Source organism: Mustela putorius, unplaced genomic scaffold (assembly GCF_011764305.1).
Source record: "Mustela putorius furo isolate JIRA1106 unplaced genomic scaffold, ASM1176430v1.1 tig00000174_pilon_pilon_pilon, whole genome shotgun sequence".
NCBI lineage: Eukaryota > Metazoa > Chordata > Mammalia > Carnivora > Mustelidae > Mustela > Mustela putorius.
In genome coordinates, this window is record NW_025421304.1 from 9,329,683 (window position 1) to 9,354,415 (window position 24,733).

General features: G+C 34.6%; 1 protein-coding gene across 1 annotated transcript in view; it reads right to left on the reverse strand.

Moving 5' to 3' along the window:
• Positions 1 to 24,733, reverse strand: part of ITFG1 (integrin alpha FG-GAP repeat containing 1) — a 314,234-nt gene that overhangs the window by 107,688 nt on the left and 181,813 nt on the right. The window lies entirely within an intron of this gene.

Below are 24,733 nucleotides of genomic sequence, written 5' to 3' on the forward strand. Positions count from 1 at the left end.
CTCAGTAAAAGTGTTTGTATTATCATCATTCTTATTTCTATAGTGTAATACCATGCCATGCAAAAATATTTCCTCTAGAAATAGGGAGTAATTTCTGCAGTGTGATTTTATGTAATGGTTCCTATAATAGGCATTTCCCAGTGTACACAGTCCTTTACTTCCCTCTACTTATACAAAAAATAATAGATTAAGTGTTAAATTTTACTACTGCTCAATTTTATCTAATAACAATTATTATTTTTGAGAGAGGGTGAGTGGGGAAGGGGAGGGGCAGAGTTAGAGAGAGACTTAAAGAGGCTTAAAGAGGCTCCGCATCCACCACAGAGCCTGATGTGGAGCTCGATCTCAGGATCATGAGATCATGACCTGAAATTAAGAGTCAGACGCTTAAGTGACTGAGTCACCTGGGTGCCCCTCTAATAATTATTTTAAATAAAACTAAAAAGAAACTTCATTTGGGATGTTTTCATATTTTATATATAAATATTACTTTAGGTCTGGACAATTTATAAAAGAAAAAAGCTCTATTATAAAGAAAATTTCCTAGTGTTTATAATACAGTAAGGGAACCTATGTATAAAACTTGAAATCTGCATAATATACCAAATATATGATTGACTTTAAATTACTTTTCTAGATAAAAATTCCAACACAACTAGTCCTAAGAACAAATCATTAACAAAGGAGAAAAAAGAACTCCCAGATTATAATAATTACCTGAAAAATGTTGAAGGGACTTTGCTCAAGGCCTAATATAATTTCCAGGTAATTTAACCATCTTACTTTTTTAGCTGAAGAATTTTACAAGATATTTCACAGAAATGAAGAATCTTCTATTCGGTTATTAGGAGATTATATTAAAACATGAGAACATGTGATAAAGGCAGCTTTTCTACAATCTTCTGTAACTAATGTATTATACTGGCCAACCTTTTGAGTCACTGTGCCCCACTAACTTCCCTTTTCAAAGTGCATGGATTTCATTATTAGAACTATGGCTGCAAGTTTAAATACAGAATACAACTGACAACTGAAACTAATTGTAGTTGTACAATTTAAAATGTCATTTTAATTTCTGATCTGAGTTTGTAAAGATTATAAATGCCATGCACCATGGTTCTTGTCTCATTGCTCACTATCTTGGTTTTGCACTATGGAACTTGGGAGTCTGTAAAATTTCAGCTAAGTGTTTTTGAACCCTACATGCAGAGCCCAATATCTCCCTTTTATAAATAAAATTCCACTTAACCACAGGAAGGAAGAATCTTGATCCATTGGGTTGGAAACCCATGAGGAGAAATGATCTTGCTTCTTTTGAGTCTGTCTCTTGATGTGTTATTGGCAATTACAAGCAGTTTATCTTTTTAAAAACTGTTTTTTTTTTTCAAAACTTACAAAGTTATTGTGAAATTCAAGTAATGGGAGACATTTAAAAAATAAAATTCATCATTTCCAGGGATAATCATTATTATTCGGTATATATCTTTCTCAACCTTCTTCTGGGAATACATAAATATGTAAGTATATATATGAATACATAAATATGTAAGTATATTTAGCCTTAAAGAAACCCGTTTGGGTTCTACAACACAGATTTTTCTGCAACTTATTTCTTTACATTCAATAATACAGCATAACAGGGCAAAGGGGTATCATCTGAATGAGAATTTCTGATATTCATTTTGAAAAGTCCCCTCAGAGAAGTGGTACTAGTTTATAAATCCCAGCAGCAGCCCATCAAATTACCTGGTTCTCCACATGTGAGTTCTTTTCAATGGATACTACACAATATGGTTAAGCTATCACTAGTTTTAACACCCTGCTTTTGATAGACAGTGTTCAATCATTATCCATTACAGTGTACCACACATTCACACACATATACTATTTGCCCTTGGGAATTTGTACAAAGGTTTCCAAATGATAGTCATTGGTCAAAGAATATGCATATTTTAAAAGTCCATAGGTAAAGCTAAATGGTCCTTTAAAAAAATGTACCAATTTGTACTTCTGGTAATGTATGAATATATCCTCCATATATTGCCAATATTAATATCATTGCTTCTTATATTTGTCAGCTGGGTAGCTTAAAAAATCTCATTCTTCTGATTATGGCTCAGTTGGTTGGACAACTGCCTTTGCCTCGGTCATGATCCTGGAGTCCTGGGATTGAGTCCCACATCAGGCTGCAGCTCCATGGGGAGTCTGCTTCTCACGCTGACCTTCTCCCCTCTCATGCTCTCTCTCTCAAATAAATAAATAAAATTTAAAAAAATATATTTTTTAAAATTTTATTTATTTGAGAGAAAGAAAGAGTGGGTGTGTGAGTGGGTGGAGGCATGGGAGTGGGGTGAAAAGAGGAGGAGGGAAAGAATCCCAATCAGACTCCCAAGCTGAGCGCAGAGCTGTGACGTGGACTTTGATCTCAGGACCAGGAGATTACGACCTGAGTGGAAACCAAGAGAGAGATGCTTAACTGACTGAGACACCCAGGCGTCCCTGAGTATTATTATTATTATTATTTTTTTGTCAGAGAGAGAGAGAGTGTGAACACAGGCAGACAGAATGGCAGGCAGAGGCAGAGGGAGAAGCAGACTCCCCGCCGAGCAAGGAGCCTGATGTGGGACTCGATCCCAGGACGCCGGGATCATGACCCGAGCCGAAGGCAGCTGCTCAACCAACTGAGCCACCCAGGCGTCCCCCAGAGTATTATTTTTATATTTATCAGCTATTTGTATTTCTTCTGGGAATTGGCACTTGAGTATATTTTTTCAATTACTGATTTTTAGGACATCTCTGAGTGTTAGTGGTATTAACATTTTACCTATTATTCTTATATCATTATTTGCAACATAAGGACAAAAATAGTGTATTAATTTAAATGGCTGTTGTAAGGATTAAATGAGAAAGTACATGATAAAGAGTTACATAAAGTGCCCCAAACATAGCACAGCATACATTCAGTATCTGCTCTTGTTGATATTTTATTATATGTGATGTTATTACTCATAGATTGCAAACATTTTGTCCCGGCTTTTTATTTTAAGAATTTATGGTGTTCTTCACTGACAAATTTATAATACGACATAGTCATTTATGTCAATATTTTTCTTCATGGCACTGTATGAAATGTTAAAGTAAGTCCATCATCAGATGGGAAATGAAACCAGATGAATACTACATTTACACAAAGGAATGAAGAGCAGTGAAAATGTTAAATATGTGGAAAAGTAAAAAACATATAGTTTTTATTATTGAAATCTCTTTAAAGAAAACTGATAATTAAACATGGCAGCACCAAGGCTGGGAGAGGAGAAATGAAAATGTGCTGTTATATGGTTCTTCAACTGTAAGTGAATGGCACAATATTGTTTGAAGATGGACTGGGATGAGTTAAAGACTCAACCAGTAAAATGGCAAGATTTATAGTTAATAATTTAACAAAAAGACAAAGTATAATCTTAAAAAATGCTCACCTAATTCAAATAAAGGCATAAAGGGGGAAGGAAACACAACACTGCTGGTGGTAGTATAAATTGGTACAGCCCCTGTTGCAAGCACTATGAGGGTTCTTCAGAAGAATTAAATGCAGAATTATCATATGATACAGCAAACCCACTTTTTGGGTGTACATTAAAAGGTACTAAAATCATAATCTCAAAGACATATTTGAAATTCCATGTTCACTGCAGTAATATCTACAACAGCCAAAATAAAGAATAGTTTAAATGTCCATCAATTGATGATGGGTAGAGACAATGTGGTGTGCATATGTGTATATGTGTGTCTGTACACTGGAATATTACTCAGCTTCAAAAAAGACACATTTGAAACAACATGGAGGAACCTGGAGGACAATATGATAAGTGAAATAAGGCAGATATAAAAAGACAAACACTATACGATCTTATAGGTAGAATATTAAAACACTGAACCTAGAGAGTAACATGGGGGTTACCAGGGATGGCATTCTCAGTTATAAGATGATTAAATTCAGGGGATCCAATGTACAGCATGGTTAACTACAGTTAACCATACTATACTGCATACTGCAAGTTGTTGTTATGAGAATAAAGCTTTAATGTTCTCACTATAACGACATAAAGAAGAAAATGGTAATTATGTCAGATGATGTTAACTAACCTTAATGCAGTAAACTTTTTGCAATATACATGCATGATGATATGTTCATTGTCACACTATACACCTTAAATTTACACAATGTTATATGTAAGTTACATCTCATAAAGCTGAAAAAAGAAATTAATAACTTAAAAATCTCCAAACTGAATATTAAATGAAATACTACTACTAAATATCTATTAGTAAGTAGAAGTAGGAATCAAAATGGAAATTACAAAGTACTTTGAACTTGATGAAAATGAAGATACAACATATCAAGCATTTGCAGTAGGTCACTAAAATAGATTTCTGAGGCAAATTTATAGCACGAAGTACTTTATTAGAAAAAAAGAAAAGCCTCAAAACAATGACCTCAGAGTCTTGCCTAAGAAACTGGAAATAGAGGAGCAAATGAAATGTGAAATAAGCAGAAGAAAGGAAATAATAACACAGAGGGAAGAAATGAAGTAGAAAACAAAAACAACAGAGAAAAAGGAATGAAACCAGAAGATAGTTCTTTGTGAAGAAAATTTTAAAACCCAAAAATCTTCAATTGAAATGGGAGAAGACACTAAGTACAGCTATGGTGAAGAGAGTGGTAACACCACTACAGAGTTTACTGGTATTAAAGATAATAAAGGAATGTAAAAAAAAAAAAACTTTGTACCAATATAACTGACAAGTTAGACAAAATGAACAAATTTCTTGGAGCTCTCAAGTTACCAAAGCACATTGAAGATGAAATGGGATTAAAAAAAGAAATTGAAATTGTAGTTTTGTATCTTCTAAATAAAATCTGAAAAAAAAAAAAATCCAGGCCCAGATGACTTCACTTATGAATTCTGCTGAATATTTAGAGAAGAAATAATACCAATTCTACACAAACTTCTCAGAAAATATATGAGGGATACATGCTTCCCAACTCATTCTCTGATACTGCATTAAACAGGAATATTACACATCACAAGAAAAGTACAGACTAATATTCCTCATGAACACAGACAGAAGTATTTTAACAAAATTTGAGTAAATAGAATCTAATAGTACATTTGGATTTTGCTTTGCATGGTACAGTGTCCACTGAAACTTGTGCATTTTGGAACCATGTCTCTGCTTCATGATTTGCCAGACAACCATGCAAAGAGAGGACATGGTTCTGATATGTTTCAGAGACCAAAGTACCCTGCAAAGAGAAGACTGTATGGGTACATAAAAAAGATAAAATTATGAGCAACTAGGGTTTATTGCAGGAATGCAAAGTTGCTTTAATAAAATAAATCCGTGTGATTCAGCAGATTAATAAAAATAGGAAAACCATACAATCATCTCAATATAAGATGGAAAAATTATTTGGCAAAATCCCCTACCCATTTCAGATCTAAACTCTCAGCAAACTAGGAACAGAAGGAACCTTCTCAACATGATATAGGACATCTACAGAAAACCTACAATATCATACTAATGATGAAAGACTGGATGTTGTTCTTCTAAGATACTTGTTTCTTTTCTTTTTTTAAAAGATTTTATTTATTTATTTGACAGAGAGAGTGATCACAAATAGGCAGAGAGACAGACAGAGAGAGAGATGAGGAGAAGCAGGCTCCCTGCTGAGCAGAGAGCCCCATGCGGGACTCGATCCCAGGCCCCTACAAGGCAAGGATGTCTGCTTTTACCATTTCCATTCAACATTGTACTGTAGGTTCTAGCCATTGTGAATGACAAGAAAAACAATAAAAAGCATCCAAATTAGAGAGAACTGAAATTATCTTTATTCATAAATTATATGACCTCCTATTTAGAAAACCCTATTATATCTAGAAAAAAACCTACTACAGAATTAGTAAGTTGAGCTAGGTAGCAGAACTCAAGTTTAATATACAAAAGTCAACTGTATTTTTATATATTAGCAAACAATAATCTGCAATTGAAACTAAAAAGTAGGAATGATCTTACCACTGGTGAAAAAATAAACAGAAACATATATACACAAACACACAGACAGAGAGTTCATGGGTCCAAAGACTCAATATTGTTACGATGCGAACTATCCCTGTATAGATTTACAAAGTCAGTGTACAGAAGTTGTCCCTTATCCACAGTTTCACTTTTAGTGGTTTGGTTACTCCTAGTCAACTGTGGTCCAGGAGGAGATGAACCTACTTCTCACATATATTAAAAGCTCAACTGTAGCCTAACAATACATCACAATGTCTACATTATTCATTTCACTTCAACTTACCACATAGGGATTTTGTCATCTTACATTATCACAAGAAGGGTGAGTATAGCACAATAAAATATTTTGAGAGGCAGAGACCATATTCACATAAGCTTTATTATACTTTATTATAATTATATTTTATTATTAATTGTTACTGTTAATCTACTGTGATTAATTTAGAAATTAAACATCATAGTTATGCATGTACAGGGAAAACAGTACATATGGTTCAATACCATCAGCAATTTCAGATATCCATCAGGGGTCTTGGCACACAGTCCCCATGGATAAAGGGGAGGAATACTGCCATATCAATCCAAATCTCTGCAGACTTTAAACAAAATTTTTTGGGTGGAAGATTTGAAAATAGTTTAAAATTCATAGAAAATACTAAAGATCTAAAATACCCAAAATAACTTTGAAAAAGAATAAAGTTGGAGGACATACACTATCTAAATTTACTACTCATTATAAATAAACAACAGTCAAACCATTCTAGTATTGATGCAAAGATGAACAACAGATTATTGGAACAGAATAGAGTGAAGAAATATACCCACTGACACACATATGGCCAATTGATTTTCATCAATCAAGTTTAATAGCAATTGAGTAGAAAATGAATTAATTCCTTCCTTTTCTTCTTCTTCTTCTTTTTTTTTTTTTAAGGAATTCTTTTCCACAAATGGTTCTGGAACAATTTACAAAAACATAAACTTGGATCTGTATCTTGTACTATATAGAAATATTAACTCAAAATGGATCATAAACCTAAATGTAAAATATAGGACTTCTAAGAAAATTTCTAAGGGAGGACATAACTCATTGTGGCTGTAGTTAGGTAAAGATTTGTTAGATATGACACTAAAAATCATAATCCATAAGAGAAAAACTGACAGACTTTTAAAAAATTAAGCACACTGCCTGGAGTATAGAGAGATAAGCCAGAGATGAAAACAATATTTGCAAATAATAATGGTAAAGGATTTGTATATAAAGAATTTTCAAAACTCAATTAAGAAAACAAATATCCCAAATAAAATATGGGCAAAAGATTTGAACAGACATTTCATTAAAGATCTATGAAAAGCAAATAATTACATGAAAAGGTGTCACAAAATCATCAGCTATTAGAGGAATTGAAATTAACACTACAAAGGGCTACACTACAAATAAAATAACTGAAATTAAGAAGACTGACCATGCCAATGTTGACAACGCAAACCAACTGGAACTGCTTGGCGTTTTCTTAACAAGTTAAACACACACCTTCCCAAAGACCAGATATTCCATTTCTTGGTATTTGCCCAAGACAAATAAAAGCTCCTGTCTACACAATGCCTTTTACAAGAATGATCATACCAGATTATCTGTAATAACCAGAACTGACAAAAACCTAATGTCTAGCAACATGGAAATGGATATAACAAGCAAATTATGATATATCTGTACAGTGAATACTGCTCAGCCATGAGCATCAATAAACATGTAACAGTATGGATGAACCTCAATACTAAATGCTGCGTGAAGGAGCCCAGACATAAAGAGCATACAACCTATGATGTCATTGACATAAAATAGTAGAAAATGCAATCTAATCTACAGTGACAAAAGGAAAACTGGTGGTTGCCTGTGGGATGAGGAAACGGTAGAAGGGTGGAAGGAATGGAAGGGTAGATTGCCAAGGATTAAAAAGAAACTTTTTTGAGTTCTGTATATGCTCTTTATCTTGATCTTAGTATTATTTGCATAGGTGGTATATGTTAAAACATATCAATGTATACACTTCAAAGATGTGCACTTTACTTTGTGTCAATTAAACCTCAATAAAGCTTTTTAAAATAGATGGTACTCCTTCATGAGAAAAACCAAAACACAAGCAACAAAAGAAAAACTAAACGATATCATCAAAATGAAAAACATTTGTGCTTCAAATGACACCATCAAGAAAGTAAAAAGATGACTCGGCAAGACAGAAAACTTGCAAATCATTTATCTGACAAGGGACTTGTCTGTAGAATATATAAATAATTCTTGTACCTCAATAATACAAAAGCAAATAACTCAATTTTAAATGTGGGCAAAGGATCTAAATGAACAGTTATTGAAGATACACACAATGGCCAATAAGCACATGAAAAGAAGCTCAAACTGCAAAACACAATTTCATATTCATTAGGATGGCTACAATAAAAAGGACAAATGCTGGTAAGGATGTGGGAAGATTGGAACACTCATACACAGCTGGTGGGAAAGTAAAACGGTACTTTGGAAAACAAGTAGTTCCTCAGAGAATTACACATAGCACTCCATTCCTAAGTATATTCAACTCCTAGGTATGCCTCAGAGAAATAAAAACACATCTCCACAAAAACTTGCATATAATGTTCATAGTAGTATTATTCATAATAGTCCCAAGGTAGAAACAATGCACATATCATGTTCATTCATATTATGAATGAATAAAATGTGGTATATCCATACAATGGAATTTATTCAAAGACAGAAAGAAATGAGGTACAGGCACATGCTATCAAATGGATGAACCCTGATAACATTATGCTAAGTCGAACAAGCCAATCATAGAATATTATATATTGTTTGATTGCATTTACAAGAAATGTCCAGAATAGGCAAAACTAGAGAAACAGACTAGTGGTTTCCTAGGGCTGGTGAGATTGGCGACTGATGACTAAGGTAAGTGGGATTTCTTTTCAGGATAATGAAAAATGTTCTAACATTGATTGTGGTGAAGGATGCACAACTCTGTGAATATACTAAAAGCCAATGAGTAGACAATGAATGGGTGAATTGTATGGTGTGTGAATTCTATCTCAATAAAGCCATTGACAAAAAAAAAGAATAACAGAAAATTTTAATTAAAAAGCCCCATGGGAATTGTTTAAGACACAACATGTAAAATTCACATGTCAAATGTCTCTTCTCTGAATAGACTGGTATTTACACATCTAGCATGCAGCCTATTGAGGTTGGTTTTAATTTCTCTTTCAAGTCTATAAAACTGGTGTTGTTTTTTGGCACATTACCACTTGAGAAAGCAAAGTTTATTCTAGGTTGTTAATATGCTGTGTTTGTCTGTCTTATTTCTCATTAAGAAAGGTAGCTGATGGATCATTTAACCTGAAGTTTGATTTTCTCCCTGGCTGATCTTAGAGCTTGTGTGTCCAGTTTAGTCATTTCTATCTCCAGTGAGTTCTGCTTTTCTAGATTGTCCTTAACTTTCTTTCTCTTAATTCCTCAATTTCATTATCAGCCTGGGCTCATATGGAATGAAAAGAGCTTCAATTTGAGGATATGTATATCTTTCTGCATAAACCTTAAGAAAGACAGCTCTACACACAGAAGAAAAAGTTAAGAAAACCAAATACGTCTATTAGAAATCCTCTAAAAATAAAACAATTTTTTTTAATTTTAAAATTGCTCCTCTGAAACCATGCTGCCAGCTATTGGTAAATGCAGAATCCTCAGCTAAGTCAATATAACAACATAAAACTTTCACTTTGAAATACTAAAAATTACTGAGATTTCTGTAATATAGACTGACAACTGGAGATGTTTAAAAGAGGTGATAAATTTGAAATCTAGAATAAAGTTCACTTGAATTCTGGGTAAAAGCAGTACATTTATTAGCCAACAGCATCTAGGATACATGTTTCAGTGGGTAAATAGTAAATGTTTTTTGAATCCAAGGAGGAAGCAAGCATGTTTTGTAGAGCTAGGCTGAGTGAAAGGCAAAACTTAATAGGATTAAGACTGACTGTTAAAAGTTCCTGTTAAGTAAATGGTTAGAAAGGATTTTGTCATGTTTTAATTCAAATTTTATTCAAAGATGTCTTATATATTGGCCAATTTGGTAGCCACTACATCTCCTTTCTAGGTATTATGATATTTGTGTTTTTTATTATGAAAAGAAAGAAATGGTCATTTTATTTGTTAGATATTTGGACTTCAAGAGTGAGAAATTCATGGACATACCACAACTTATAATGTACACATGCCAAAGGAACAAAAATTGGTTGGGAAATTATACCGGTTCTGGTTTAGTTGTTTGTTAATACTTCAGGAGGCAGATGAGTTGGATAACGGGAAAGGGAGAGGGAAAACGAGGAAAGAGATAGGAAAATGAAGGATGACCTCCACATTTCTGATTTGAGTAATCAAGTGAGCCACCATCTGAGATAAACAGTACACTAAGAATAGGTTTAGCGGGGATAAGAAAATTTCAGGTTTGGATGCCAAAGGTAGAGCATTCAGGTAGTAAATCTTTATTGCTATTCCTAAACATATATTTGTCTAATTATATTGTAGATTTTGGACTTCGGAGAAAGGTTTCATTTGAGGAAAGCCTTTCTTCCCCCCCCCCCCCTGCAATGCCCATCCTTACCAATCCCCCACCATCAAAAAAGAAAAGAACATTCGAACTGTGCACCACCACGTGTCTACAAAGAGCCCCACACTGTGAATCAGCGGTCAAGGCTCTGATCCCAATTCTGCCCCACACAGGGGCTATGATTGTGGGCAAGTTGCTCTGCTTCCTGGAAATCATTTTCCCCATCCCAAAACTTAATGATTTCCCCACCCTCTCTGGTGTGTGAGGATTCAATTTCAATGTTAACACTGCTAGGCAACCATTAACTGGATGCTCAGAAGAAAGAAACCTGTGTTAAGCTGGGCTTGCAACAGCCAGCTCTAAAGCCAGGAGCCTGTTTCAAAAATTACCCCTGCCCCTTCTGCCATGTGATATTGCATAAATTATTAAATCTCTCTCAGCCTCAAATTGCACATGTGTAAGAAGGCTAAAGTCAGAATTGCTGTGGAACTCAGGCGGCCTAAAACACCCAAGCCCATGGCTGGTATATTACTCCTTGTTGCCTAGAAGTGGAAGATCCATCAGGCACAAATACACACAACTTTAAGGTTGAGATAAAGGGATTTAAAAGTCCTAAGCTTATAAGTGGCAAATTGAAATAGTCAAAGTAGACAATGAACTTGCAGAAGAGAACGAAGGGCTGAGAACGGAACCCTAAGAAACACCAAAATCTCAGGAGAGAACTTGTGGAAGAGACTTCTCAATCATCAACAACCAAATGTAGGCAGGAATCTACTAACATAAAGACTGTGAAGTGTCCAATGGATCTGTCAATTAGATAGAAGTCACTGGGGCTAAACGAAAGGTTTAGAGGAGTGGAGTGGGCTAGAATGACGGTTAAGGGTGAAATGTTTTTTTTTTTTTCTGAGTTTGGAGAGACTTATACCTATTTAAATAAAGAAAGGGGTGAAAAGAGAGTGGAATACGAAGATTTTGAAGGCAAAGGAGAGGGGATACTTGTGCACCAGAGGATACAGGTAGAATTGAAATGGAGAGGCTATCACACAGGGACCTAGAAATCAATGAGGAAACTGCTAAAGTAATTCAGGGTAAGGAGAAAATGACGACCTAGGGAGGTGGCAGTGATGATGAAAAGTAAGGAAGCGTGCAATCACATTGTGTAAGAGGACTGTACCTGCTTGGTGAAGGACAAAGATAATTTAACTGTTTTAGCCTAAAATGATTGGGGCCATGGTAATATCTTTGCAGTAAAAAGAAAATTAGGAGAAAGGGTTGGATGTAAAGAGAAGGGGAGGTATGATTATGTTTGGATATTTATATGACAGAGAAGACAAGGTGTGAGATACTGATCAGAGTGTTATTCACCTAAAAGTTAAGATGACTTGTCCTATAAATCTGAATGAAATAGCCCAGGAGAGAAAGGTAGTTAGTATCAACAGTTGAAGATTCTACCTTGTGGAATGTCCTCGGGGGCAGATAAAAAGATCAAGACAAAAAACCAAACCAACAGCTCAGTGATGGAGAGAAACTTGTCATTCAATATCAGAAATGATTTTTTTGAATATGTGAACTTAAGCTACATATGATATCTCATGTGACTTTTTTTTTGAGTTATGGTACAAGACAGTGCAAGCATTCAATAACTGAAGGTTGGTTAAATTAACCTAATGGAATGTTTTACAATTATTAAAATAAGAAAAGAATTCTTGACATAAATTGTTTGTAATATGTAAAGTAGAAAAGCATGTCACAAGACAGTATTAATGATATGATCTTGTTTTGTAATATAAACAAAATGTCATGTACATACTCTTACATATACTCATGAGCACACAGAAGCTTAGAGCAGGTTTGGAAGGATGTATAGGCAAGGATAATGGAACTTGTCTCTGGGTAGGCAGGGTTTTAGGTATGTTTTACTTTATTTCTTTTGATAAGAATCTATATTTCTGTAGTAAGCAGAAAACAGTGCTTTCCTATAGTAACCACTCACTTTCTCATATCACCTGTTTTAACTCATTGCATAGTCTCAGAACTATGTTTTTCCTATTTTTGATTTGCTTATTGCCTATCTTTCCTAAATTTCTCTCTTTTATTCACACTATATTGTTAGCATTCAAAGATTGCTTCAATACAATAGGCACTCAATAAATATTTAAGTAAATGTTAGTAAGTAATACTTTTGTAATAAAAATAAATACTAAAAGACTAACTTACTGTTAAATGCTGTTTCTCCTAAGTTCCTCTATTTTAGAAGTGACCAAATAAGTTAGAAGCAAAGGAAAATGGTGGAGATATAGTCTGCTTGATAAGGACTTTACCCCCAGTAACACTCTGAATCTGAGGACAAACACTTCTCTGGGCTGCCTAGTGAGATACCTCACAAGGCCTAGAGTAGCCTGGACTGTTACACGAGAAAAGACCATGTGACAAGTTGACAGGACTCCTTTTTATAAAAGAATAATCTCAGAACACACACAAATGTTGTATCCTCCAGGTAAGCTCCTTGTGATGCTTTATACTTATTTCAGGTAAGCTCCTTGTGATGCTTTACACTTATTTCAGTGTCATTGCTTACAGTGCTTTTGTGATTCCTCTTTGTGGATGCTTTCAGAAATTACTGAGTCTTCTGTCATCCTCAGTGATGGTAAATCTTCAATGTGAGCAGTAAATGTGAACTTAAGCATTATAGTTAAGGTCAGTAAATAGGTTGGTTAGTATAATATGTGTACAAAATCAAAGTACATATGAAGCAGTGAGACTTATGTAAACCTGACTCTTTAATGGACTTACTTTTATTGAACTATAATTCATACACCATAAGTTCACCATTTTAAAGTGTTCAATTTAGCAGTTTTTGGTATGTTCACAAGGTTACACAACCATTGCCACTATCAAATTCCAGATTATTTTTATCATTCTCATATGAAATCCCATATGCATTAGCTGTTATTCCCCATATAGACAATTCTTACAGATGAATTTCTGAAATGTTTTAAACATTATTAAAGAAATGTCTATTCTACCAAGGTGACTTATCTGGACAACTGATTCATCTGGTTCTATTTTTTTTACATAAATACCAGTCATATACATTTATATTTGAGGATACCAATTAAATTCAATCAAGGAAAACAAACTGTTCTATCTCCAGCCATATTTTCATTTTACACCATGTTATAAAACCAACTTCTATGAAATACCATTAATTCATGAAAAGTAAGAAATACAATGTACTTGATTACCTGTGAGCCAAAGAACTAACCACATTTAAGTTTAATTTTATCTTCTTGGGAAAGCTTGATAACATGCTGAGTTAAGATAATTATGTATCTTTAAAAAAGGGCTTTGTACCATCAATGAGAATGCATTAAAATAAGATTAAACCAGGAATGTATAGATAATCACCTATTAAACCCTTTATTAAGCAGAGGACAAAACATTTAGATAATTAACTAAAACTTTGAAAGAAAAAGGAAATGTAACACAATTAATGCTTCTATAAAACTGAAAACTTTTTCCTAGTCAGGTCTTTCTTGGCCTTGAATGACCCTAAGTGACAAGTTTTAAGCTCATCACCCTAAATTACTTTTTACCATTACTCAAAGGTAAGATAAAATTCTCTGTTCTTGGGATAATGATGGCTTTAAAACTGCCAAGTAATGGCATACCTATGTTAATGAAAATTTATAGAAAATATCACTAAATAAACTATGCCTGCCATGTTAGGAGTGCTAACACATCCTATCATCCCATGACTTCTCCTTTGCTCTTTAGAACTCTGTTTCAAACTCTACAGGATATGAAAAATGACAATATCTACCATTCTCATTTTGGTGATCTACTTGGTTTCTGATGTTCACTCATCAGAAGGGAGGGAAGGAGTTTCTAAGACCTCTGAACATTTATTATTATTATTATTATTTTTAAAGATTTTATTTATTTATTTGACAGAGAGAGACACAGCAAGAGAGGAAACACAAGCAGGGGGAGTGGGAGAAGGAGAAGCACGCTTCCTGCCAAGCAGGGAGACCGATATGGGGCTCAATCCCAGGACCCCAGCATCATGACCCAAGCCAAAGGCAGATGCTTGACAACTGAGCCACCCAGGTGCTCTAACCTCTGAACATTTTAAAAGCTTGGTTAACAAGGATTTTATATACCAGATTTCTATTATTTTAGCAGTTTCTGTTACTTGGATTCATGTTCCTAAAATCTTTTGATAAATTTCCCACACGTATATGTGCATATATCAGCACGTTATTCTCTTTTTCGTTGACAATAGTTGTCCACTTCCTCGAAGAATGAAGACTGAAAAGTGTATTTTTTTGGAACGTGAGAATCCCAGGCCTCTCCTTTGCTATTTTAACAAAGGGGCTAATGGCTGTTTTCTTTAACCTATGGTTGGAATAATTATATAGCATGGCCTTTTTATGTGACATTGAAAGGGGGGAAAATTTCTTCAACTTATTAGCGTTTTTGTATTACAAAGGTCACCATTTTTGAAATGCCAATCATGAGCCTAAACCAAAATGCTAGCAAGTAAATATACTATAATAGGTATTTATAAAATATGGTAAATTTTATATGCTAGAGTCATAACTTACGATAAGTATAGGTGCTCAAATCACTAAAGTGAAAATCATGTACATATTAGAACTGATCCATATACATTTAATGTGCTGAATTCTACTGTATTTATAATGCTTGACAGAGTGAGGGAATAAAATATAATCTGTTGTTCAACAGTTTCAGAAATATAGTAAAAAGGCTAGAAAAGTGTATTTTCATATGTATTTTCTATCTCATTTTACAATATAGATGTAGGGAGGATTACACAAATCCATATATAAATACACAAATACATAAATATTTATTGGTGACTTAATGGATTTTTAAGAGTACTTTTGCCACTTTTAGATTGATTTCAATGCCTAAATTATGATTTTTCCATATACCAAAATGAAAATAGTGATCATCTGTGGACAATGTGATTATGGATGATCTTTTTTTATTTGCACTTACTACATTTCTATAATTTGAAGAACATACAAAATAAAAAATGCTATGCTGCATTTACATTTATTTTTTAATATGTAACAGAAATCATACCAGTTTGTTACATATTAAAAAATAAATTACTCTTTTTAATTAAAACCTAATGTATGGTCATGAACAAATAACCATTTTCTGGCATGAAAATACCATGACTACTTAACACTGTAATGAAATTCCTGGCCAATGCAGTAAGAACAGAAAGAAGTAAGAGTTATAACAATTCTGTAGCAAGACCACTAACTACCCTTATTTTCAAATGAAATGTCTATATGCATGGGAAACCCAAAAGAACATATAAACTATTAGACTAAAGGAATAAAGAAAGATTGGTGAATAATAAAATCCATATGCCAAAATCAACAGCCTTCTCACATATGAATATATTTACAATGAGCACAATACCTGGAAACTTAAAAAGGAAATTAGATATGGCCATTTTAAGATGCAATTTTAAATGGTAATAACAAATGAAATTGGGAGTTGTAACTACAAATTTGAATTTTCAGGCTGTTAAGAATTCGATGACTTAGTACAAAACTGCTATCTCATATGGCAGCCTGTAGGCTACAAATGGCTACTGAGCAACTGAATTGTGGGTAGACTAAAAAATTTTTTTTTAAGATTTTATTTATTTATTTGAGACAGAGAGAGTCAGCAAGAGAGACAGCATGAGTGGGGTGGAGAGGGAGAGGGAGGAGACATGGGCTCCCCGCTGAGTGGAGAGCCTGATGCCAAGCTTGATCCCAGGACCCTGGGACAATGACCCCAGCCAAAGGCAGATGCCTAACTGACTGAGCTACCCAGGCACCCCAGACTAATTCTATAATGTAAAATACACATTGGATTTGGAAGAATTAGTACACACTCATAAAACAAATACTATAATAACAAAGCTGTGTTTTAAAGAGTATGTTATTACATTTCTCATTCTGTAAGGAGATGACCGTGTGTGAATTTTAGCTCTTAGATATGGGAGGGAGCTTAGAATTACCTATAATCAATAAGAGTATCTTAGGCAAAAGGGTCACCTTTAAAGTTGATCACAAAATCATATATAATAACTAAGGCAGAAGAAATCTGTTTCAACTTTATTATCACATATTTATTCTTTTCTTTTCTTTCTTTCTTTCTTTTTTTTTTTTTTTAAAGATTTTATTTATTTATCTGACAGAGAGAAAGAGAGACAGTGAAAGAGGGAACACAAGCAGGGGAAGAGCGAGAGGGAGATGCAGGCTTCCCGCAGAGGAAGGAGCCCGATGCAGGGCTTGATTCCAGTACCCTGGGATCATGACCTGAGCCAAAGGCAGACTATTAATGACTGAGCCACCCAGGTGCCCCCACATTTTATTCAAATAACTTCCTCTTACTTCCTGATACCCCTACTGCCTAAAGAGAGCTGAAGTTTGTATCTATTTATTTCTGGGTCCTGAGTATTGTTTCTAGATTTGTTTAAAGCAAATAATATTTAGAGAGATTAGAAATGGAGATTCTGTATATAAAAGTGTCAGTGCATAATACAGGATTCACAGAGGTCTCAAGTGTATTTGAATGATGTGAAGCAAATGTGACAAAAAGTTAGGATTTGCTAGAGTATCAGAGATTTGCAAGATGGAAGGAGTCATTTACAAATGTTTCTTACCAGACATAAGGACTGATTTAGTCAATCCGATTCACAGACAGACCAGGTAAGTAGTGCTGCCTCATCTGATATTTCAAATGGAAGAGTATTATACACAAGCACCCAGAGCCCAGGTGGAATGGATGAGAGACTAAGAGAAGGGAAAAGAGGCAAGTAGACTTCTTTCCATCCCTGCCTGAACAGAAATTTGACTGCTATTTTGTTACAGACTCGTTACACTCAGGCTTAGATAAAAAGAATGTCTGTATAGAAAACAATCGTAAAACTTGGTATTTTAGAATCCCCGATGCTGCTACTGCAGGGAAAAAACCAGCAGTCGCAATGGGGAGAAAGGGACAGTTACAGTAAGTGAGGGGAAAACAACTAGAGTAGAAAGTGATTATCAGCTAACAGAAACCAACATCACACGAAATACTGACAGCACAGCCACGTAGTCCATGATAAGAGGATAACTTAAGAAATGGTGAGTACCTATGAAAGTCCTGAAATTTTATTCAAGGTTAACCCTTCGCAAAATCTTAGGAACCAGGTTACATACATTCTGAATCTTGCTGTTTTCCTACTGTTGAGTTAGAGTTCTTTATATATTACGGACAGAAGTCCTTTTTGAGTATGCTACACAAACATTTTCTCCTGGTCTGTGCCTTAAAAAAGTTTTCCTTAACAAGATCTTTTGTAGAAGCAGAAGTTTTGAATTTTGAAAAAGATCAACTTATCAGTTTTGTTCTTTTATTATTTATTATTTCATGTCTAAGAGCTCTTCATTTAACCCTCAGTCACAAGAATTTTCTCCTAAAAGTTTTGTCCTTTTACATTTTACACTTAAATTTAGGTCTCTTTAATTTTTATGTAATATGTGAAATTTTAGGTCAAGAAGACTTTTAATTTTTCCCAAGGAATGTTCAATTGTTCTAATACCATTTGTTGAGAAGACTATCATTTCACTCCTGAAATGCTACTGCACTTTTTGTCAAAAATCAGTTAGTTGTACTTGTCTGACTTCATTATCTGTGTTGTTGATCTATCTACTGCTTTGCTAATACTACTGTTACTATATAGTAAAATCTTCTACTCAAGTAGTGTGATTCCAATAATTTTATTCTTTTTCAAAGCCAATTTAGCTTTTCTAGTTTTTTCTCTTTCCTCATAAATTATAGAATCAGTTTGTCTAAAAATCCTATTGGATTTTGATAGGAATGACATTAAATCTACAGGGAGATGGGGAACCACAGTATCTTTGCTGTATTGTTTTCCAAATTCAACAGTGTCATGTCTCTTAATTCAGTCTTCTTTGATTTCTTTCATGAGTATTTTGGAGTTACTGGCATATGGACTTTAAAACTTTTCACACTTAAGTATCTCATTTCTGTACTTTAAATTGCATTGTGTTGTTCATTGCTATTTCCAACTGTTAGCTGCCAGCTTATGTATTTTTTTAATACATCAATCCCATATCCTGCAACCTTCCATGAGGTTTTTTTCCTACATTCTTTGAAATCTTCTACACAATCATGTCAACTACAATAGAGGAATAACAATTTCTTCCTTTATTTCCTTGTATCTCCTTTTCTTGTCTTACCACACAGTGTAAGACTTCCAGCACTATGTTTAATGACACTGACTGTTGAGAGTATACATACTTGCCTTGCTTCCAATTTAAGGAGAAAGCATTAGTCTGCCTTTCACCATTAAGAATAGAGTTAGCTGACAAACCGTAAGTGACTCTTAATCTCACAAAACAAATTGAGGGTTGCTGGGGGGAGGGGGTTTGGGAGAAGGGGGTGGGATTATGGACATTGGGGAGGGTATGTGATTTGGTGAGTGCTGTGAAGTGTGTAAACCTGGTGATTCACAGACCTGTACCCCTGGGGATAAAAATATATGTTTATAAAAAATAAAAAACTAAAAAAAAAATTTTTGGAGAAAATACGACATATTTTTTTTAATCTTTGTTGAAGGTATTAATAAAGAGCAACTGTTTGTATTAAAAAAAAAAGAATAGGGTTAGCTGTAGAATTTTTTTGTAGTTCTTCATCATGTTGACAAAATTCCCTATGTTCCCACAGTTCTGTGGGATTATATCATGCGTGGTTGCTGAGTTTTGTCAAATGACTTTTCTGTTAATTGATGTGATTTTTTCCCCTAATTTTAGAATATTAAATGGGAGAATATAACAATTTTTTAACAGGAAACTAACTTTGCTTTCATAGAATAAACTCCACTTGGTTGTGATGTTATTCTTTTGATATACTGCTGGAATTGTGTGGTGTAACAGAAAAAATATATTTGGTCTTTGTCTTGTCCTTGGCACATAGCTCCTAAAACCCTTGGAATTTCCTGTGTGATAGGAACATCTTTTGATATTCAAAACAAACCCCGTTCAACCATAGGAGTTGAAGTGACCCTTGGTGGGCTTTTCAATAGCTTCAGGATGGGAGCTGGATGCCAGAAAGTACAAAACTTGGAACCTCCTGGGATGGGAGGGATAGAAACTAGAATCAATTGCCAATGGCCAGTGATTTAATCAATTATGCCTAAACAAGGAAACCTCCATAAAACCCCTAAACAGGAGGGTTCAGGGGACTTCCAAGTTGGTTAACACAACCATGTATCATTAGGGTAACTCACCTCAACTCCATGGGGACAGTTTCCTGTGCTTAAGCCTCTTTTCAACTTTGATTTACATACCTCTTCATCTGGCTATTTGTTTATATGTGTAATAAACTAACAATAAGTTTAACATTTTCATGAGTTCTGTGACTGCTCTAACAAATTATTAATCCTGAAAGTCATGGGTGTTGTAGGAATCCCCAGATTTGTAGCCAAGTCAGACATAAATGCTTAGAGACTGGGACTTACAAATTGGCATCTGAAATGAGGGCATTCCTGTGAGACTGAACCCTTCAGCCTGTGGAGTCTGACACTAACCCCTGGCAGTTAGTATCAGAATAGGATTGAATTTTGGGGGACACTTGATTGGTATTGGAGAATCAAAGAGATTTAATTTGCTAACACACTGCTTGGCAATTTTGTATTTCTATTCATGAAAGATATTAGTCTGTAGTTTTTTATTTTTGGATTCTGTGATTTGGTATCAAGGTAATGTAGGTCTCTTAAAATGAGTTGACTCTGTCAGTGAAACCACTTGGATCTGGAAATTTCCTTTTCAGAAGGCTTCTACCAAAAAAAAGAATTTTAAAAATAGTTACACAGTGGCTTATAACATCTGTTTCACTGTGGGTAAGTTTTAGTAGTCTGCAGTTCTCAAAGAACTGATCCATTATGCCATTATGCTCAAGGTCAATTTGTGCATGTAGAGTTGTTCACAGTAGTCCCTCATTATCCTTTAAAGTCTGTGAGGTCTGTAGCGATAGCCTCATATTTATTTGTTATTGGTACATCCTCTTTTTTTTAAAATCAGTTTTGCTTGTGGTTACTTATGTTTTGAAAGAACCAGCTTTTGATTTGGCTATGTCTACTGTTTTCCTGTTTTAAATTTTCTTGAATTCTTCTTTTATCTGTATTATTTCCTTCTTTCTGACTGCTTTGGGATCATTTTTGTTTCTTTTTCTAGATTATTGACTTAATACAGCTATTCTTTTCTAATGTGATTTAGTGCTATAAATTTTCACATAAGAACTGCTTCATTTGTATCCCACAGATTTTCATATTTTGTACTTTCATTTTCATTTAGCTCAATATATTTAAAAAATTTCCTTCAGACTTCCTCTGTGACCAACATACTATTTATAAGTGTGCTGTTTAATTTCCAAGTGTTTACAAGCTTTCCTGTTATCTTTAATTGACTTTTAGTTTAATTCCATCATGGTCATACAAGTATAGGTATATTTGTTTAGGTTTGTTCTATCTTGGCAAATGGTCCATGTGTTTGCATGAAAAGAATTTGCCTTCTTCCGATTTTGCACGGAGTCCTTGTTTGGTAAGTGGGAGTTAGAGCTTAGTTAATAGCATTATTCAGTTCTTTCATATCTTGCTGACTTTGTGTTCAATGGTTCTATTGATTAAGAGAGCAGTACTGATGCCCCCCACTATATCTGTGGATTTACTTCTCTTCTTAATCTTACTAATTTTTGATTCATGTTATCTGCAGCTCTGTTGCTTGAAGTATACACATTTAAGATTTCAGTTTCTCGGGCGCCTGGGTGGCTCAGTGGTTAAGCCGCTGCCTTCGGCTCAGGTCATGATCTCAGGGTCCTGGGATCGAGTCCCGCATCGGGCTCTCTGCTCAGCAGGGAGCCTGCTTCCTCCTCTCTCTCTCTGCCTGCCTCTCTGCCTACTTGTGTTCTCTCTGTGTCAAATAAATAAATAAAATCTTTAAAAAAATAATAATAAATAAATAAAATGGATTTCTTTAAAAAAAAAAAAAAAAGATTTCAGTTTCTCCTTGAATTAATACTCCTATATTTTTGTAATAACATTCTCTGTCCCTGGTAATTTTTTTGGTCTGAAGTCTACTTTACTGATACTAAAATAGTTACTCTAGTTTTCATTTAATTATTGTTGGCATGGCAGTCTTTTCCTATTCATTTTGCCCTACTTATATCCTTATATTTGAAATGTATTTCTTTTAGATAGCATATCATTTGGTCATGATTTTTTTATCCATCCTGTCAGTTTCTGTCTTTTAATTAGTATGTTTTAACCACTTAAATTTAATGTAAGTAACATTAAGTAAGTAAGTAACGTAAGTAATGGTTTTAACTTTGCTATGTCTTAACTTGGCTAATCCCTCTGTTGTCACCACTGTTTTTCATTTTTATTCTCTTTTTTGCCTCCCAGTTGATAATTTGAATATTTAAAAAAATATTACATTTTATTTACTGTTTTTGAGTATCTGTACCTAGTTTCTTTTTTTCTTTCTTTACTGGTTGGTGTAGTGATTACATTAATATACAACATCCATCACCATGTACTAGCATCATTTTATCATTTCAACTGAAATCCGGAAAACTTTCCGGTTAGTGTATTTACCCTTCATGACAAGATTTTCTTGAATGTTATCTCTTTTATACACGGAGAGCCCTTTCAGAAAATGTTACAATAATTTGCCTTCAACCATCAAAGATAGTCTAAATAATTCAAGAGGAAAAGAATATTCATGTTTTGTTTACTCAGATATTTAGCCTTTCTTTCCTCATTATTGATATTCCAAGTTTCCTTCTTATATTATTTCTTATATTATTTTCTTTCTGTGAAGAATTCCTTTTAATAATAATTTTACAGCAGGTTTGCTGACTACAAATTTTCAGGCTTTCTTCCATTGAGAATATATCTTCTATTGAGGATATATTTATTTAACTTTCATCCCTGCTAAATATTTTTGCAAGGCATAGAATTCAGGGCTTATAATTCTTCTCTTTCAGCCCTTGAAAAATATGTCAATTCCCCTTGTCTCCATGGTCCCTGATAGAAATATGTAGTCACTTGGATTACTGTTCTCTTAAAGGCAATGTTTCCTTTTTCCTTTGATCACTTTTATGATTTTTTCTTCATCTTTGTTTTCATAAATTTGCTTATGATGTGCATTTCTTCTTCTTCTCCTTGTCCTTGTCCTTGTCCTTTTTTAGAGGGGAGGGCAGGGGCAGCAGGAGAGGAAGAGAGAGAATCTTAAGCAGGTTCTGCACTGGACGTGGGGCTCACTCTTACAATCCTGAGATCATGACCTGAGCTGAAATTTAGCTGGACGCTTAACTGACTTAGCCACCTAGGCACCCCTGGATTTCTTCTGAATCTGTTTGAGGTTTGCACATTCTTCAATCTGTAGGTTTATGTCTTATACTAATTTGGAATATTTTCTCCCATTATTTCTTCAAATGTTTTTCAGGCCTGCATTCTTTTATTTTGTTGAGTCTCCAATGACACAAATGTTAGATCTTTTATTACTGTAATAATATGAAATTAGAGAATACAATTACCAACTCACTTTTGTGGACTTCAGTTTGAAGTCCACAAGTGGCATAGGCCACTGAGGCTCATATCCAGGACTTCAAACAGATTTAATAATCTCCTTCTCCAGCTCCCTTCTCTCCTTAATTTTCTCTGCAGTCTTGTTAGTAGGTGGCAGGGAATGGGTCTTTGATAACATTTCATTACGTAGGTGGGGACAGTAAACATCATTTCATTCTCCCATAGTTTATAAACCACATGGGATACCACTTTAGTATGGTCAATGGTCAATAGGGCTTTGCTTCAGTCTTTACACTAGGTGAGAAGGGGAAGAATCTCCCTTTTGTTTGTTAATGTATAGTGGCACAGTCCACAAAGCTCTACTCCTCAGTTTTCTTGGCACCCCATGAAGAGGTAGTAGAGACTATCTGGTATTCATTTGAAGTACAGTAGGTGCCATGGACTTAATCATGTCTCCCCAGAGTTAACAGGCTGAACTCCTAACTTTCAGTGTGACAGTATTTAAGGACAGAGCCTTTAGGATAATTAGGGTTAAATCAGGTCAAGAGTGGGGCCCTAATCTAATAGGATATTGGTTTCCTTATACGAGGAGGAAGAGATACCAGAGATAGAGGAAAGGCCATGTGAGAACATAGTCAGAAGAGGACAGTCTATAGAAATGAAGAGAAGTCAACTTTGATGGCACACTTGTTTTGGACTTCTAGTCTCCAAAACTGTGAAAAGTAACAGTAGATTACAATTACCAACTCACTTTTGTGGACTTCAGTTTGAAGTCCACAAGTGGCATAGGCCACTGAGGCTCATATCCAGGACTTCAAACAGATTTAATAATCTCCTTCTCCATTGTAAAGTAGTTCTCCATTTTCCCACTCCTTTGGCTTGAGAGTCTTAGGGCTTTTTGTTTTGTCTTTGCCCACTGGCATTTCTGAGCTGCAAGCTATTTTATCAACTCGGTCAGGATATATGAGAAGCAACAAACAAAACCCCCAACTAACTAGGACAAAAAAAAAAACAAACAACAAAAAACAAAAATTAGGAGACTCATAACAGGGTTGTCCCTCCAAGTTCTGAGGTTCCTAGCCAGTCCACTTTCTTTTCTCCACCTTTGAGAGTCTTATTATAATTGTTTTATGTATTTTTAATTATAATCAGAAGGGATAAAGTACATTTTGATTATTCTATCTTCTCTGAAATTGGAAGCTCCCATTTACTTTTGAATCTACTCCAACTAGACTTCAGTCCTTTGAAAACAATCTCATCCAAGTTACCAAGAGCTTTTCATTGCTAAATCTAATGGTGAATTCTCAGACTTTCAGTTTATCCAGACTCAGCAACATTTAACATAGCTAATTAATTCTTACTCCTTGAAACTCTTCTGGAAGCCATATTATGATGGTTTTCCTCACTGGCCACA